This window comes from Meles meles, chromosome Y, assembly GCF_922984935.1.
Source record: "Meles meles chromosome Y, mMelMel3.1 paternal haplotype, whole genome shotgun sequence".
Classification (NCBI taxonomy): Eukaryota; Metazoa; Chordata; class Mammalia; order Carnivora; family Mustelidae; genus Meles; species Meles meles.
Window position 1 is genome coordinate 6,667,538 of NC_060088.1, and position 16,497 is coordinate 6,684,034.

Genomic DNA, 16,497 nt, shown 5'->3' on the forward strand with positions numbered 1-16,497 from the left:
ACATCAGGTATGTATGTTTCATGATCTAGTCTTGGTAGTGGTTATGTGTCTTGGAATTTATCCTTTTCTCTCAGGTATTGGATTTTCTGGCATTGTTGTGTGTAGGGGTCTTTTTGGTTAGGTAGTTTAGGGGAGTTTAGTCCTGAATGCTTTAATTAATTCTTGATAGGTAAGGAGTTAACTCTTCCAGTTTGGTTAGTTTCTGACTTTGATTCTCTATGCTTTTGTCCTTTATGGTATTCTCTTGGAGGTTTTCTTACATGAGTGGTATTCCTCACTTTCTCTCTAATTTTTAAGTGTGGGACTCTTTTAAGTGTGTGTGTGTGTGTGTGTGTGTGTATGTGTTTCACATGACACTTAAAATGACATTTTAAGAGATATGAAGCTGCTTTTTTTTCAGATCACAATTCAGCTTCAAGGACATTGGAAACTCACGTTACATCCCTTTCAGCCACATTTCCTGCAATGAATGTCCCATTTAATCCTCATTGAGAAACACAGATTCTCACTAACCTGCCTTGAAATAAACACCAAATTTTGTGTGCCCAGTTAGAGTGTCACTTTTTCTTGCTTTTTCACATGTTTCTTTACATCCATGAGTGTATGAAATCGTATGCTATTTGTCTTTCTGTTACTGACAGATGTAACACAACCCAATGCTCTCCATCTTTCTGCCACATGTGGCAAGTGGCAAGAATTCCTTCTTGCTCTTGGCTGGGTAAGAGTCTTCAGTGCATTTGGAGAACAGGGACATGGTAGAAGTGCCTGGGAGCTCCAGGCTTGTCTTCATCCATCAGCCCAACCATAAGATGACCACATCAATGGAAACATGGCATAAATGGACCTAAAGCCTAGAAATCACACTCCACAGCGAAAGAGAGAAGAAGTCTCAGAGACCGTTGGAGAAGGGTGCAGACATGACTTAGGGGAAAAGAGTATTGTTGGTGCTTCAGAGGGCAGGTATCCATGGCCAAAGACAAAGGCCCAGGAGAAAGGGAAGACTGGGAAACCAGAAGTTGAATGTTTACACATAGCTGTTGGTGGAGACAAAAAAGTGTCTGAATGGCATGAGTTCTTGCAACCAAAGGTCTTGAGGCCCGGGGATTTCCAAACAGCAAGCTTGGCAGGTAAAAACTCCAGAGAACTCTATGTTTCTCCTGGAGAGTATTCCAGCAAGCAACCAGGTGCAGACAGCCTGGAAACCATGATCAGACAAAATACCTGTTGACACAGAGGTATGATTATTGTTTCTTGCTATGCATTCTTCTTAGGTGGTGTTCGTGGAGATGCCTTGATGGGGGCAAAAGAAACGTGGTGCTCTCCCACTGCCAGCATAAAGACCGAGCTAGTGACAACAGATAGGAGAATGAGGACATTATCTGCCTAACCTGCAAACACGAAGTCCCAACCACGGAACACTGTTGGGACTGCCTTCCTCAGGCCACGTTGCTTATTCGCAGAACATACCCTCCCACTGGGGACTAGATGAATGCCCTGCCCACATTCTCTCTCGTGTCCACAGTATTCCACAGGCCTTAGTTCTGTTAAATGGGATTAAAGCCTCCTTTCACCAGAGCCCACAAACTAAAACTCACCATATTTGGTCCAGACACGAAACACTCCGAAGGGCAGACTCAAGAGCCTCTGCATAGGACTGGCCCAGAGGAGAGTGGGCAGCCACAACACAACCCCAGAGTGCCACACACCCGAGACTCCCTCAAGGGCCAGCCCTTGGGCACTCCATGAGCTCTTCTTCCTAAAGAAGTTAACTCAGGGTAGAAAAAAATGTGCTTGCCTGAAAACAGAGAAGGAAACAGAGAGAGAACAAAGGCAACGATGGAAGAATCAATTGATGCTAAGGCAAAAGAACAAGAAATGGTCATGGCCATGCAATCAAAGTGAAACCTATACATGTCACATGCCCGATGGAGGATATAAAGCAGCGGCCAGGTTACTCATTCTGCATCAGAAAATCTTAGAAGGAATTAGGGAGTCTCGGGCCACAGTGATAAAGGTGATAAAAAAACAAATTATATTAAGAGGCTCTGATGCAAATATTTGTAAGTAGACTGGATGCAAAGTCCAGGAATGTGGCAGAACCAGAGGATCCAATGAGGAAACTGGAAGACAAGTACTGGAAAAAAAGGAAGCAAAGCAAAGGAGAGAAGGAAGAATAATGTCACATGACAATATAGTTAGGGAAATCCTTGACTGCAATGAATGTCGATGGGTGCATATTGGAGACCTAGAAGAGAGAGAAAAAAGTGGATCCAACATTTCTTGAGATATCAGAGCTGAAAACATCCCTTATCTGGCGGCTGAAACAGAGATCCAGATTCTGAGGCATAGAGGATTCCCAGCACAATTGACAGGAACAGAGCAACACAAGACATAGTGTCATTCACCCTGCAAAGCTAGCAATGGAGGAATTCTCTTCACCCAGATATGCTCGGGAGAAGAGTTTTTCTATAGTCAAGTCCCTGACTTCAAGGCGACAAGATATACAGCTCTAGAAGCATGTGGTATAGAGCAAGCCACACCAGTCCAAGCCAAATTCCATATCCCCTGCATTTCTGAACAATGATAGAGCAGGAGTTCTTGTCTAGAACAATGAGGTGTTAAGAAGACAAAGATTGTGTCCCAGGTTGTCTCCATCAGTTCATAGGCGGCCTTCAGCTCAGCTCCTGATCCCAGTCTCATTGGATCATCTCCCACATCAGGTTCCCTGCTCAGAGGAAAATGCTTCTCCCTCTCCCACTCCCTCCCTGATTATGATCTCTCTTTCTTTCTCTGCCAAATACATGCATTCACATCTTTGGAAAACAACAAGATCAGCAGCAACAACAAGAAGCAGTTGATAAGGTTTGAATCGGACCAGAGGGTGGTTTCTTTAATATGGATGTATGTCCCGATGGAATGCAGCCAGGTCCAAAGCAACTCCCAATATCCTAAAATATCAGACCTTGGCTCTGAGCTCCCTTGTTTGTTCTTCTCTTCTTCATCTTCCTGCATCTCCCCACCAATGGGGAGCATCTGCTGTCTGTCCCACTGCAAAGGCCCGTTGTTCTCTGATTTTCTCGTGTGAGGTTTGGTTGTAGTCCTGACAATTTATTGACCTTTCGTTGGTAAGAATAAATTGTGGATTCTTGCCCTTCTCCGGAATCCAGAGGGCTGGTGGAGACAGTCACTGCCAAAGACTACAAATTTGACCTTGGAGAAGGTGACACTGACTCGCTTTGCAAAATGTCTTGGTGAAATACCCAGGTGGTTCCAGCGGTTTGGAAGGGCTTTAGATACTTCTAGCTGAATCATGACTACTCCATCTGGGTGGTGTGATAAGGCGGATTTGGGGAGGAGAGCTTGCTAGGACCTCAAAGCTTTTTGATATCACAGAAGCTGACTTCACTGAAGCAGCAATCCCTCTCTCATGACCTATGAGTACTATTGAAATCTGTCGCTCATAATCTAGAGTCCTATGACCTTAGGTAAGAAGCCCTGGGAAGGACCGAAAAAGAGCTGTGTTAGACTGATCATGAACTCAGGTGATCTTTCTGCTTCTTTCCCACTTGCTCTTTCTATACAAAGAGAAAAGAGAATGAGGTTAGGTACACCATCCTTGAGGCCAATATTTATCCAGAGAGAGCAAGATGTTCCTATTTCCACTGCAATTTCTAGAGATCTCAATCAACAGGGAGGCCTCGTGGCTATCATTAGCTCTCTGGGAGTTGTGAAATCCTAGGGTTGTGTGCATCCTTTCTTAGCTTCTTTTCCTGATGGGTTCTAGGATGTAGGGTCTGCCTTTGGTGCCTGGTCAGCTTGGAAGACTAGGGAAGGATTAAAAGAAGGAAAGTCACCTTTCAAGGAAACGTGCTAGGACATGGATGCATTGTGCTGTCCATGTCCTCACCTCCTAGTGTTCTGAAAAACCATTCCTAAGGGATGAGAGCTCTGTCTACCTGAATTTACCTTAAACACCTTTGCAAATGCTTCAAGGAGTGTGACATTCTGCATTATAGGTATCCCTGGAGGAAGAGCCCTGGACAGCACTCCTTGTCATCATTAGTCATTGCTATATGCCATAGTCATGGGGAGTGACATGTTGAACAACTCTCTTTATTTAGAGGAACATGAATTCCTAAATTGATGGCCTGCCATGCCCACTCTAGGAGAAATATGGAAGGAGCCAAGATGCTCTTCCAAGTGCTAGTGGTAATGAAGATTACCAGCCAGGCCACAGTTTATGCCTATGCCATCAGGGAAGATGTAGCCCCAATAATCGCCTTGACATAAATGACACAGGACTGACTGGGCTATTCTCAATGAAAAAGGCCAGCAGAGCAAGGGAAATATCATATGGCTTCACTCTTATGTGGCCCATGAGGAATACCATGGACATTAGTAGAAGCAAGGGAAAACGGAAGGAAAAGAAGTCCAAAAGGGAGACAAAGCAGGAGAGACTCAGGTCTCAGGGAACCAAGCTGAGGATTACAGAAGGGTGAGACATGCCGAGAATGAGGGACCTGGATAATGGTGTGGAGGATTGGTTGGCATATATTATGATGATGAGCACTCAGTGGTATATGCAACTAAAGAATCAGGGAACACTATCTAATAAAATGTATGATGGATGAAAGGCTGGCTTCCTGAACATAAGAAGAAACATTGAAAAGAAAGAACAAGAGGTGGTTTCACATGAAGATGAAGAAAGAAAGAGGAAAGAAATGAATTGTAGTTTTATTATCTTACTGATTAAAATGGTATGCAACTGGTTTCCTATAAGGTCTTTATCTGAACTGGGTCTTTGGACATTATAAATTAGAGTCTTCCCTCTTCCTACATTTTGGGCATAGATGAGAAGAACCGACATTGCCTTCATTAAATGTCTTGAAGTGTGGACCAGGAAATTGATTTGAACCTCGCTTTTTGTGTGTTGGGAGGTGTTTGAGGACTGTTTCAAACGCTTTCCTCACTACCTGAGACGTCAGAGGTATATGTTTCATGACCTAGTCCTGGTAGTGGTTATGTGTCTTGGAATTTATCCTTTTCTCTCAGGTATTGTATTTGCTAGCATAGTTGTGTGTAGGGGTTTTAGGTGAGGATATTAGGGAGAGTTTAATCCTGAATGCTTTAATTAATTCTTGATAGGTAAGAAGTTAATTTTTCCAGTTTTGTCGGTATCTGTCTTTGATTCTCTATGTTATTTATGGCATTTTCTCTGAGTTTTGCTTCCATGAGTGCTATTCTTCATTTGCTCTCTAACTTCTGTGGGACTCTTTGGTGTGTGTGTGTGTGTGTGTGTGTGTGTGTGTGTGTGTGTGTGTTTCACAGAACACTTAGAATGATATTTTAAGAGATGAATCTGCTCTTTTTCATATGACATTTCACCTTCAAACACATTGGAAACTCACGTTACATTCGTGTTCGCCCGCATTTCCTGCAATGAATGTCCCATTTAATCCTCTTATAGAAACACAGATTCTCACTAACCTGCCTTGGAACAAACACCAAATTTTGTGTGCCTGGTTAGAGTCGCAATGCCTGTCCCTTTTTTCTTGCCTTTTCCCATGTTAGTTTACTTCCATGATTGAGTGAAATTGTATGTTGTCTTTCTGTGACTGAAAGATATGATGCACTGCAATGCTCTCCCCCTTTCTGCCTCATGTGGCAAGTTGCAAGAATGCCTTCTAGCCTATGGCTGGGTAAGAGTCTCTGGTGCATTTGGAGGACAGGGAGATGGTAGAAACGTCGGGGAGCTCCAGGCTTGTCTTCAGGCATAATCACAACTGGAAGATTACCACATTAACGTAAACATGGCATAAATGGACTTGAAGCCTAGAAATTAAACTCCACAGTGAAAGAGAGGAGAAGTCGCAGAGGCCATGGGAGAAGGGTTTAGACATGGCTTAAGGGAGAAGTCGACACTTGGTGTTTTAGAGGACAGGGGGCCATGGCCAAAGACAAAGGCACATGAGAGAGGAGCACACTGGGAACCCACAAATTGAATGTTTACCCATAGCTGTTGGCCGAGAAAAAGAGGTTCTGAATGGCACGAGTTCTTGCAACCAATGCATCTTGAGGCCCAGGGATTTCAGATCAGCAGGCTTGCCAGACATAGACTCCAGAGAACACCGTGTTTCTCCTGGAGAGGACACCAGCAAGCAAACAGGTGCAAACAGGCTGGAAACCATGAGACAATACCTGTTGACACAGTGGCATGATTATTATACCTTTTGTGCCTTTTGTGCACAAAACACTGCTGGGCAGTGTTCCTGGAGATACCTTGATGGTGTCCAAAAACTTGGGGCTCTACCACCGCCAGCATAAAGACCGACCTAGTGGCCACAGACAGGACAGGGACGTTAGCTGTCTATCCTGCAATCATGGAGTCAGAACCTGGAACACTGTTGGGACTGACTTCTGTAGGCCACGTTGCTTAGTCCCAGGAGAACAGAAACTCCAATAGGGGGACTATAATAAAGTCCTGCCACATCTTCTCACCTGATCACAGCATTCAGCAGGCCTTAGTTCTGTGGAGTGGGTCCACAGTCTCCTTTCACAGGCACACCAGAGCTCACCAAGCTAAACCTCACCATATTCGGTCCAGACACCAAACATTCTGAATGGCGGGCAAGGAGAGACATTGCAGAGGATGGGCCCAGAGGAGAATGGACAGTCACAACACAACCCCAGAGGGCATGGCACACACACCTGAGACACCCTCAGGTGCTGCCTTTAGGCAATCCAAGAACTCTTCTTTCTAACGAAATTACCTCGGGTTAGAAAACAGAATGTGCTTTTTGAACACAGAGAAGAAGACAGAGAACTAGAAAAAAGGTAATGATGGAAGATTCAATTGATGCCAAGGCAAAAGAACAAGTAATTCTCATGGCAACACAATCGAAGTGAAACCTATACATGTCACATGCCCAATGGAGGATTTAAAGCAGCAACCATGGTACTCATCTGCATCAGAAAAACGTAGAAGGCATCAGGGAGTCTTGGGCTACAGAGATAAAGGTGATAAAAAATAAAATTAAGGACCTTGATGAAAAGATTTGTTGGCAGACTGGATGCAAAGTCCAGGAAGCTGGGGGATCCAGAGGATCCAATGAATTGCCCAGAAGAAAAGTAGTGGAGAAAAAAGGAAGCGAAGCAAAGGAGAGGATGAATGATGGAACATGACAATGGACTAGGGGAAATCCTTGAGTGCAATGAATGTCCATGGGTGCTTATTGTAGGAGACCTAGAAGAGAGAAAAAAGAGGGCCCAATATTTCATTGAGAAATCATAGCTGAAACATCCCTCCTTTCGGCGCAGAAACAGAGATCCAGATTCCGAGGTCTGAGGACTCCCAGATCCATACAAAGAAGAAGAACAACATAAGACATAGTGTCTTTCACCCTGCAAGCTAGGAATGGATGAATTCTCTTTACCGAAATATGCTTGTGAGAATAGTATTTCTATAGCCAAGTCTCTGACATCAAAGCAACAAGCTGTGCCAGCTCTAGAACATGTCGAATAGAATAAGCAACACCATCCCAAGCAAAATTCCTTATCCCTTGCATTTCTGAACAATGACAGAACAGGAGTTCTTGTCTAGAACAATGAGGTGTTAAGTAGACAAAGATTGTGTCCCAGGGTGTTTCCATCAGTTCAGAGGCAGCCTTCAGCTCAGCTATAGAATCTATGCTCATTAGATCATCTCCCTCCTCAGATTCCCTGCTCAGAGGCATGTCTGCTTCTCCCTCTCAAGCTGCCTCCATGATTATGATCTCTGTGTCTCTCTCTGTCCAATACACGCATGTACATCATTGAAAAACAACAAGAACAAGAACAAGAACAACAAAAACAACAACAACAACAACATCAAGAAACAGTTGATAAGGATTGACTGGGGACAGAGAATTCTTTATTGAATTTAGACCTCTGTCTTATGGAATGCAGCCAAGTCCAGAGTACCTCCCAACATCCAAAAATGCCAGACCTTGGCTCTGAGCTCCCTTGACTTTTCTCCTCTTCCTCGTCTTCCTGCATCTCCCCATGACATGGAGCATCCGCTGTCTATCCCGCTGCAATTGCCCGTTGTTCTCCAATTGGTGATCCAAAGCTGGCTCCATTAGAACATGCCCATCTTCCACAACTGGCAGTGTTTGTTTATCCCATGAAAACCTTTGGGGAATGGAAATGGGAGGGTTAAGGCAGGCTTGTGTGGCAACATCTCCATTCAGTTCCACAGAGGGAAGCTGCACCACTATGGGGGAATGCTCATCAGTCTTAGATCATTGAATCCTCTTCAATGCATCCTTTTTTAGATTCAAGTTGTCTTCCTGAAACTGGCATGAAAGCCTTTCCAAGGCTTCACGTGGGCAATGGGTCTCTTCCAACATGCTCCATGCTTGCTCCTGTGGGCTCCAAACCAATGATTCTGTCCTGGGCCTAAGGGTCTAGGGTGTAGGGTCTGCCTTTGGTGCTTGGTCAGCTTGGAAGATGGGGAGGCCTTCTTGGCACGATTTCTGGAGATGTTAGAAGAAATTGTTTCCTCACTGTTGAAGACTCCAGACATGTCCTTGGCATGGTTGAGGGTGTTCACTGTGAGCTTTCCTCGGGTGGCCCTTTTCCTGGTCAGAAGGGTACTGATTGGGTGGAAGGACCGTGCACAAGTGTGAGGCGTGGAGTTCCTCATGTGAGGCTTGGAGGTAGTACTGACTCTTTGTGACCTTTTGTTGGCAAGATGGAATTTTGAATTCTTGCCCTTCTCAGGAGTCCAGAGGGCTGGTGGTGATAGTCACAGCCAAAGACTACAAATTCGGTGATGGAGAAGGAGACACTGACTCATGTCACAAACTATCTTGGTGAAATACCCAGGCGGCTCCAGCAGTATGGGAGGTCTTTGTATCCTCCTGGCTGACCCATGACTACTCCAGCCAGGTGGAGTGATTAGTCATGGTTTGGGAGGAGTGGTTGCTAGGACCTCTAATATTTTTTGACCTCAAAGAAGCTGACAAAACTGAAGCAGCCATCACTCTCATGACCAATGAATCCTATAGCTTCAGGCAGGAAGCCCTGGGAAAGACCAAAAAAGAGCTCTGTTTGCCTGTTCATGAATTCAGCTGGTCTTTTCTGTTTCTTTCCCACTCCCATTCTCTACAAAGAGAAAGGAAATGATGTTCAGTAAACCATCCTTGTGGCCAACATTTCTCCAGAGAGAGCATGGTGTTCCTGTTTCCACTGAAATTTCTAGAGATATCAATCAACAGGGAGGTCTCTTGGGTATGATTAACTCTCTGGGAAGTTTGACATCCTATGCCTGAGACCGTCCTTTCCTAGCATCTTTTCCCGATGGGCTCTGGGATTTGGGTCTGCTTTTGGTGCTTGGTCAGCTTGGAATATAAGGAAATGAATAAGGGAAGCAAAGTCACATTTCCAGGAAAAGTGCTATGGTATGGATGCACCATGCTGTCCATGTCCTCATCTCCTAGTGTTCTTAAACACCAGTACCAAGGGATGAGGTCTCTGTGTATTTGACTTTACCTTAAACACCTTTGCAAAGGCTTCAAGGGAGTGGCATTCTGCATGACAGCTACCCCTGAAGGAAGAGCACTGGACAGCACTCCTTGTCATCATTAGTTAACGTTACAGCCGTGGTCATGGGGAAGAGCCATATTGACCAACACTCTTTATTTAGAGGAAAATTAACGGCCTCCATTGATGGCCTGCCATGCCCACTCAAGCAGAACTGTGGAAGGAGCCAAGATGTCCTTCCAAAGTCTACTGGATAAAGAAGGTGTGGTCCATCCAGGCAACAGAGTATTCCTTGCCATCTGGGAGGATGTGCCCCAATACTCGCCTTGACATGAATGACACAGGACTGATATATTCTCAAGGAGACAGGCAAGCAGACCAAGGGAAGTATCATATGACTTCACTCATAAGTGGCAAAAAAGGAATACAATGGACATTAGTAGAAGCAAGGGAAGACGGAAGGAGGAGAAGTCCAAAAGGGTGACAAACCAGGAGAGACTCAGGACTCTGGGAACCAAGCTGAGGGATACAGAAGGATGAGACATGCAAGGAATGAGGGAACTGGTTAAAGGGTATGGAGGAGGTGTAGCATATATGACAATGAGCAAACGGTGGTATATGCAACTAAAGAATCAGGGAACACTATCTCACAAACGTATGATGGATGTAAGGCTGGCTTCCCGAACATAAGAAAAAATATTGAAAAGAAAGAAAAACAGGCCATTTCACATGTAGATGAAAGAAAAAGGAAAGAAATGAATTATAATTTTATAATCTTACTCATTAAAATGGTATCTAATTGGTTTCCAATAAGGTCCTTATCTGAATTGGGTCTTTGGACATTGTAAATGAATGTTTCACTCTTCCTACACTTCTGGCATAGATGAGAAGAACGGACATTGCCTTCGTTAAATGTCTCGAATTGTGAACCAGGAAATTGATTTGAACCTGGCTATCTGTGTGTTGGGAGAGGTTTGAGGACTACTTCAACGCTTTTGTCATTAGCTGAGACATCAGATGTGTTTTTTTTCAAGACCTAGTCTTGGTAATGGATATGTGTCTTGGAATTCATCCTTTTCTCTCAGGTATTGGATTTGCTGGGAGACTTGTGTGTAGGGGTGATTTAGGTTAGATTGTTTAGGAAAGGTTAGTCCTGAATCCTTTAATTAATTCTTGATAGGGAAGGAGTTTCTGACCTTGATTCTCTGCCCTTTTTTCCTTTATGGTCTTTTCTCTGAGGTTTGCTTCCATGAGTTCTATTCCTCACTTGCTCCCTAACTTCTGTGATTCTCTTTTATGTGTGTCCGTGTGTGTGTGTGTGTGTGTCTGTGTCTGTGTTTCACATACATAACACTTAGAATGACATTTTAGGAGATATGAAGCTGCTCTTTTTTGGATCACAGTTCACCTTCAGACACATTGGAAACTCAAGTTACATCCATTTCAGCCACATTTCCTGCAATGTAACACAGATTTAGAAACACAGATTCTGACTAACCTGCCTTCGAACTAACACCAAATTTTGTGTGTATGGTAAGAATCTCATTGTATGTCCCCTTTTCCCTCCTTTTTCACGTTTCCTTACTTCCATGAGTGAGTAAAGTTGTATGTTAATTGTCTTTCTGTGACTGATAGATATGACATAGCAAGTGCTCTCCCCCTTTCTGCCACATGTGGCAAGTGACAAGAATTCCTTCTTGCTTATTGATGGGTAAGAGTCTGGGGTGCATTTGGATGTCAGGGAGATGGTAGAAGTGTCTGGGAGCTCCAGGCTTGTCTTCAGCCATAATCACAACTGGAAGATGACCACATCCACTCAAACATGGTGTAAATAGATCTGAATCCTAGAAATCAAACTCCACAGTGAATGAGAGAATATGTCACAGAGTCCTTGGGAGAAGGGTGTAGACTTGCCTAGAGGAGAAGTGGATGGTTTGTGATTCAGCGTGAGGGAACCATGTCCAAAGACAAAGGCACAGGAGAGAAGGGGACACTGGGAAGTCACAAGTTGAATGTTGACCCATAGATGTTGGCGTAGAAAAAGAGTGGGTCTGAATGGCACGAGTTCTTACAACTAAAGGGTCGTGAGGTCCAGGATTTCAGATCAGCAGGCTTGGCAGACATAGATTCCAGAAACACTGGAAGAGCCCTGGACAGTATTCCTTGTCGTCATTAGTTAATGCTACATGCCATGGTAATGGGGAGGGCCATGTTGACCAACTCATTTTATTCAGAGGAAAAGGAATGGCCTGCCCTGCCCACTCTAGCAGAACTGTGGAAGGAGCCAAGATGCCCTTACAAAGGATACTGGATAAAGAAGGTGTTGTCCATCTATGCAACAGAGAATGCCTCCTGCATCAGGGATGAGAATTCCCCGATACTCGCCTTGATGTGAATGATACAGGACTGAGTTATTCTCAGTGAAAAAGGCAAGCAGACAGAGGGAAATATCATATGGCTTTACTCAAAAGTGCAAAAGAGGTATCCCATGAACATTAATAGAAGCAAGGGAAACAGAAGGAGGAGAAATATGAATTGGACAAACCAGGAGAGACTGAGTACTCTGGGAACCAAACTGAGGGTTACTGAACAACGAGACATGCCGGGAATGAGGGAACTAGTTAATGGGTAAGGAGGTGTGTGGGATAGATGATACGAGCGCTGGGTGGTTAATGCAAGTAAAGAATCAGGGAACACTATGTCAATAACGTCTGATGGATGAAAGGCTGGCTTCCTGAATATAAGAAAAAGTATTGAAAAGAAAGTAAAACAGGCCAGTTCACATGTAGATGAGGAAAGAAAGAGGAAAGAAATGAATTATAGTTTTATTATCTTACTTATGAAATGATATGCCACTTGTTTCCTATAAGGTCCTTATCTGAATTGGGTCTTTGGACATTGTAAATTAGAGTCTTCCCTCTTCCTACATTTCGGGAATAGATGAGAAGAACCGAAATTGTCTTCATTAAATGTCTCGAAGTGTGGACCAGGAAATTGATTTGAACCTGTTTTTTTTTTTTTGTGTGTGTGTTGGGAGGTGTTTGAACTGAGACATCAGATGTGTATGTTTCATGACCTAGTCTTTGTAGAGGATATGTGTCTTGGAATTTATCCTTTTCTCTCAGGTATTGGATTTTCTGGCATACTTGTGTGTAGGGTCCTTTTATGTTAGGTTGTTTAGGAGAGTTTAGTCCTGAATGCTTTAATTAATTCTTGATAGGTAAGGAGTTAATTTTTCCAGTTTGGTCAGTTTCTGAGTTGGATTCTCCGTGCTTTTTTCCTTTATGTTATGCTTGGGAGAAGAGTGTTTCTATAGCCAAGTCCCATACTTTAAGACAACCAGCTATGCGAGCTCTAGACTAATGTTTTACAGAGTAAGACACACCAGCCCAAGCCAAAATCCTTTTCCCCTGCATTTCTGAACAATGACAGAACAGGAGTTCTTGTCTAGAACAATGAGGTGTTAAGAAGACAAGGATTGTTCCCCTGGGTGTTTTCTTCAGTTCAGAGGTGGCCTTTAGCTCAGCTCCTGGCCCCAGGCCCATTGGATCATCTCCCACCTCAGGCTCCCTGCTCAGAGGCCAGTCTGCTTCTCCCTCTCCAGCTCCCTCCCTGGTTATGATCCTTCTGTCTCTCTCTGTCAAATACATGCATGTACATCCTTAAACAACAACAACAACAACAACAACAAGAACAAGAACAGCAACAACAGCAACAAACAGTTTGTATGGAATGACGGGGTTAAGAAGATGGTTTATTGAATTTGGGCCTATGTCCCTATGGAATGCAGCCAGATCCAGAGCACCTCCTAGCATCCTAAAATGTCAGACTTTGGCTCTGACCTCCCTCATTTTTTCTCTTCTGCTTCATCTTCCTGCATCTCCCACCAACATGGAGCATGCTCTGTCTGTCCCACTGCAATGGCCCATGGTTCTCCCATTGTTCCTCCTCATCTGGCTCCATTAGAACATGCTCATTTTCTGCAACAGGCACTGTTTGTTTATACCATGAAAACATTTGGGGAATGTTAAATGAGAGGGTTAAGGCAGGCTTGTCCTGCAACATCTCCATTCAGTTCCACAGAGGGAAGCTGCACCACCCTGGGGGAATGCTCAGGGATCTTAGGCTGTTAAATCCTCTTCAGTGTTTTCTTTTGTAGATACATTTTGCCTTCCTGAAAATGTTACAAAAGCCTTACATGGGGCTTGGGTCTCTTCCAACATGCTCCGTGCTAGCCCTTGTGGGCTCCAAACTGATCAGTCAATCCTGGGACTCAGGTTCTATGGTGTAGGGTCTGCCTTTAGTGCTTGGTCAGCTTGGAAGATGGGGAGGCATTCTAGGCCCAATTTCTGGAGATGCTAGCAGAAGTCGTGTCCTCGCTGTTGAAGACTGCAGACATATCATTGGTATGGTTGTGGTGTTCACTGTGAGCTTTCCCTGGGTGGCCCTTTCCTGGTCAGAAGAGTCCTGAGTGGGTGGGAGGACCATGCACATGTGCAGGGCGTGTTGTTCCACTCCAGAGGCTTGGCGTTAGTCCTGACTCAAACTTGACCTTTCATAGGAATATGGTATTGTGGATTCTTGCCCTTTTCAGAGTCCAGAGGGCTGGTGGTGACAGTCACAACCAAAGACTACAAATTCATCCATGGAGAAGGTGAATCCAACTCACTTCCCAAACTTTCTTGGTGAAATACCCAGACGACTCCAATGGTTTTGGAGGGCATTGGATCCTCCTGGCTGACCAATGACTACTGCAGCCATGTGGAGTGTTTAGACATGGTTTGGGAGGAGTGGTTGCTAGGACCTCAAATTTTTGTGACATCATAGAAGCTGACTTCACGAAGCCAGCAATTCCTCTCTCATGACCTAGGAGTCCTATGACTTTAGGTAGGAAGCCCTAGGAATGACCAGAAAAGAGCTCTGTTTGCCTTCTTATGAACTCAGGTGTCTTTTCTGTTTCTTTCCCACTTCCCCTTTCTGCACAAAGAGAAGAGAAAGTAATGTTCAGTATACCAAACTTGAGGCCAACATTTCTCCAGGGAAAGATTGGTGTTACTATTTCCACTGCAATTTCTAGAGACCTCAATCAACAGAGAGGCTTCTTGGGTATCATGAGCAGTCTGGGATGTTTGACATCCTATGGGTGAGAGCATCCTTTCTTAGCTTCTTTTCCCTATGGGTACTAGGGTATATGGTCTGCATTTGTTGCTAGGCCATCTTGGAAGATTATGGAAAGAATAAGGGAAGGAAAGTCACATATCCAAGAAAAATGCTAGGGCATGGATGAATTGTGCTGTCGGTATCCTTATCTACTAGTGTTCTGATACTCCAGTCCTAAGGCATGAGGGCTCTGTCTACCTGACTTTAACTTAAACAACTTTGCAAAGGCTTCAAAGAAAGTGACTTTCTGCATGATAGTTATTCATGAAGGGAGAGCCCTGGACAGCACTCCATACCATCATTAGTTAACACTACATGCCATGGTCATGGGGAGAGTCATGTTGATCATCTCTCTTTATTCAGAGGAAAAGGAACGACCTCCATCGATGGCCTGCCATTCCCACTCTAGCAGAACTCTGCTAGAGGTTTGGTCCATCCAGGCAACAGAATATGCCTCCACATCAGGGAGGATGAAGCCGTAATACTCACCTTGACATGAATGACATGGGACTGCATTATTCTCAATGAAAAAGGCAAGCAGAGGAAAATATCATATGGCTTCACTCATATGAGGCCCATGAGATACCATGGTCATTAGTAGAAGCAATGGAAAATAGAAGGAGAAAAATTCTGAAAGGGAGAGACCCAGGACTCTGGGAACCAAGATGAGGGTAACAGAAGTGTGAAACATGCCGGGCATGAGGGAACTGGTTAATGGGTGGAGGAGGTGTGGAAGATATGATGAGCGCTCGGTGGTATACGCAACTAAAGAATCAGGGAACACTATGTGAAAAACTTCTGATGGATGAAAGGCTGGCTTCCCGAACATAAGAAAAAATATTGAAAAGAAAGAAAAACATACCGTTTCACATGTAGATGAAGAAAGAAAGAAATAGGAAAAAAAATGACTCCCTCAAATCCAGTCCTTGGTGCAAAGTCCAGGAAGCTGGCAGTGCCGCTTCCAGTCCACACCGACGGGAGAAGAATTAGGCATAAACAAGTCAGCTTCAAGAGATTGGGAGCAGGGGGGCAATGGTTGAAAAGACTGTGGCCATGAACAACTCCACAGTCTCACTTTTATTAGATTGAAACAATAGCCAACAGAAGGATCGATGAAGGTCAAACTCTAGTCACATGTCTTGTGGAGAACAAGCAAGGCGAGGATAAAGTTTATAGTTAACCAAGCACACTCAAAGGACTCATCTAAAAGACAATGGGCACTTCTGGGAAGAGAATGGAGTGATAACGGAAAAGGGAAGCAGGCGGTATTTCGTTCCACCCTGAGCTGACCCGGCATTCCCGGGTGCTTGGCTTCCCTGAAGCAGGCAGCGTTCTGCCCTGGACAGGTGGGCATTCCCGGCTGCCTGGCTTCTGTGAAGGGGCAGCGTTCTGCCCTGAGCTAGCCCGGGCATCCGCAGCTGCCCAGCCTCATGGTCATATATTGTCCTTCTCCCCAAAGACCTATTGCCAATACATGTTTTTCTTAAGGCCATATCTAAATGTGCTTGGCAACGAGTAAAATCCTCCCGGGGCTATAGTTTAAGCAACAAATTGTTCTGAGGGGAAGTAGCAGGCAGAACCAGAGGATCCAATGAGTTACCTGGAAGACAGGTAATGGAAAAAAGGGAAGCAAATGAAGAGGAAAAATTATGGATAAAGAAGGTGTGGTCCTTCCAGGCAACAGATTATGCCTCCAACATCAAGGAGGATGAAGCCTGATACTCACCTTGACATGAATGACAGAGGACTGGGTTATTTTCAAGGAAAAAGGCAAGCAGACCAAGGGAAATATCATATGGCTTCACTCATAAATGG